The 2,881-nt window shown below is 36.3% G+C and overlaps 1 long non-coding RNA gene across 2 annotated transcripts; it reads right to left on the reverse strand.

Annotated features, from left to right (window-relative positions):
• Positions 1-681: 681 nt before the first annotated feature.
• On the reverse strand, positions 682-1,999 carry LOC146710970 (uncharacterized). 2 transcript variants are annotated; one of them, XR_014920068.1, is made up of 4 exons: positions 1,841-1,999; positions 1,289-1,504; positions 1,052-1,160; positions 682-932 (listed from the first exon to the last, which is right to left on the reverse strand). It is a non-coding gene; the product is annotated as an uncharacterized LOC146710970 (long non-coding RNA). The 2 variants fall into 2 exon arrangements; XR_014920067.1 differs by having other exon boundaries at positions 1,052-1,504.
• Between the last annotated feature and the right edge of the window lie 882 nt (positions 2,000-2,881).

Here is a 2,881-nt window from a genome sequence, read left to right on the forward strand (position 1 = left end):
ATTTACTAACGGTGTTTGTTGCTGTATGTGCAGCTTTGAATTTTTTAATAATATATATTTTGTTAATATTTTGGCTATGGTGTCTTGTTATGAAATGTAAAAGAGTAAAAGTGTTTTTAGCAGGTGCTTCAAAGCTAAGTTTGACTGGGAAACTCAAAGCTCAATTGGCTGTATCAACAGAAATTCACTGCAGCCTATGTAATATTTCATGCGTCATAATTTATTCTACTCTATCTTGCAAATACATATTTGTGTGGCAATGTCATGCACAACACACATAACTATTAGATCCTTAAGATCAAACCCGTGTCATTGTTTTGGTCCACTGCAGTGCAGTAGTCAAAAAAAAGAATAAGTGAAGTGTCCACAGATAGCCAGGATAGAGCCCAGAGTGTTAATGTTTAAAATGTATAAAAATATTATTGATTACAATTCTTTACTGTTAATATCAACAATAAGCTTTTTATTTTGAAATTATAAGTTTAAAAAAATGCTGTTACATTTACATTTAATGCTGTTTCACTGTAATCATTTATTATAAGTATGGACACAGAATCAAGTGAACAACATTTTGAAATAAGTTTAATTGGAATTTTGTACTATGCAAAAACAAAACAACAACAACAACAACAACAACATATTAAACAAACACAGCCAGTGCCTTCATTTGTCCATTACATGTCAAACATAGCACTGACCCTTAGCCCCTGATCATCAGCACATGCTTTCAAAAAGAGCTCCATGTCCTTTGCAAACTGAAAAACAAAGAGGAACAAGTCCCTTGCTCCAGTGTCTTCTTCCTCTGACATGTCTCTTAAGACCCTCTGCTGGTCCCCTTGATTTAAGGACAGATATTTGGGCATTGTTACATGTGCCTTATTTTGGACAGCCCACTGCACAGCAGGACGCAGATCTTCAACAACTGCTGGCTCCTGTGTCAGGCAAATGGGGATGAAAACATAGTTATTTCTCTGTTGCAGAACAGTTTTTTAACAGTTATTCAAATGTCACTAACCATGTAATTACACTACTGTTTAAAGTGAATACTGACCTGACTGACTTCCTGGAACTTGCGCTTTTTCAGTCTGAAAATGGGCACGTGTTGTCCTTCAAGCACAGCTTTGGCTTCCTCTCTCCAGTGTGCAAATAGCTTGCCAGAGCTACGAAGAGTAAGGCCACAGTGAGGGCATGTCATTTTCATGGACTTTCCATCAGCTGCAGTTTTATTGAACACAGAGGGTAGAGCTTATGAATGTTCTAACAAAGACTCAGAAAATGGTTCAGATACCGAAGACAAAACCTTGGGGGGGGGGGAGACGGGTCTCCTCGAAGAGTTCAGCGGGGAGCAGTCCTGATAATGGTGGCTGACTTGGCATTGAAGAATGCTGACAAGACAATAAATGCCTTGCCATATCCCCACGCCGTATGATTGTAATCTTACAGACAGGGCAGTGAAAGTGTCCTGTTGTCCTACAAGGCTGCCTGCACCGGCATATCATTTTATCTGTAAGAGAAAAAAACAAACAAACAAACAGATGTAATTTAAATGTAGTTGTATAGAATGCAATCAATTTGTCTAACAATCAGATTGTACATGTTAACAAAAACATCCAAGCCAACCTCAATAATGAAAGCAAAATGGTATGGATCACAAAAGTTATGTCAAGAAAAGTGGTGAAAAGTAAATAAAAATATATTTTATAAAAACACTATTTTTGTTGCAGATGAATGCACTGAACTGTACAATATCAACAGCAACTTTTAAGTCAACAAAGATACTGCAGAAGTGCTTAAAAAAGTGCATATTTATAACTATAAAGTATATTTAATACAAACATACCTTTTAAAGGCAAAGCATTTTTTATATGCACACTTAGATGCTCCTCAATCTTTGCCCTGACAGTAGGGCTGAAAGTGGGGCACAGAGGGCAGTGAAAGAGTCCTCTGCAACACGTGTTGCATTCCTGCAATTCTGGCTTTAAGCCTGAATTCCAGATTGATGTGTGCATCTAAAACACAGAGAGAAACAGATAAACACCATATACACATTTAAGTTAAGGTTTTAGCAGAAATAACAATTTACACTTGGCATGTAATAGATTTGGGAAGAAAATTCTTGAAAAAAAAACCCCAAATATTTTAAAAGACACTTTAATCTGTGAGATATGTTTCTATTGACATATAACAGTCAATTGAACAGAGGCTAACTAAAATCTGGGCAATAAAAAAGCTGTACAGAAAAGAATGACGAATAGAAGTATTGATAAATATATAAATCTGTTTGTGACGAAATTTGCAGTGTTGACGCTAACCAAAGGTGTCACAAGTACACACGTTCCTTACTACAGTTTAGATACCTCTGTTTAGAAAGCACTGGCTCGACTTTTTAGTCAAGTCGAAGTAAGAAGTACAGGGTCTAAAATATAATTTATGTACAAAATTTTGAAGTAATCTTGCGTCCAAAGCACGCGTGCTGATTTACAAATGTACGGATTACAAAGTACAGATACGCGTGCTAAAATGTGAGAAGTAGAAGTATAAAGAAGTATACAGTAGGCACAAAAAAGTACAGCAGTAAAGTAAAGATACCAGAAAATTCTACTTAAGTACAGTATTGAAGTATTCGTTATTTTGCATCTCTGACGCCAACAATAAATCATACTCTAATGCAAAATGTGGTTTTTGCTTCTTCTCGCCCACAGAAGCCGTTAATCCAGCTCTCTTACTAAAACCAGGCCCAGGAAAAAGCATATCTGTGTGTTTCTCTGCCATGGAGCACGATGAAAAAACATTAAAATAAGGAGGAATGTTGTTGTAACGCAAAAAAAGTGGCAACATGATCATTGTAAGAAAACTAGACGATTCCTAGAATTATGAAATC

The sequence above is a fragment of the Copadichromis virginalis genome, linkage group LG4 (genome assembly GCF_057382275.1).
Source record: "Copadichromis virginalis isolate Kocher_CV1m ecotype Utaka linkage group LG4, C_Virginalis_male_GT1.1, whole genome shotgun sequence".
Taxonomy (NCBI): Eukaryota; Metazoa; Chordata; class Actinopteri; order Cichliformes; family Cichlidae; genus Copadichromis; species Copadichromis virginalis.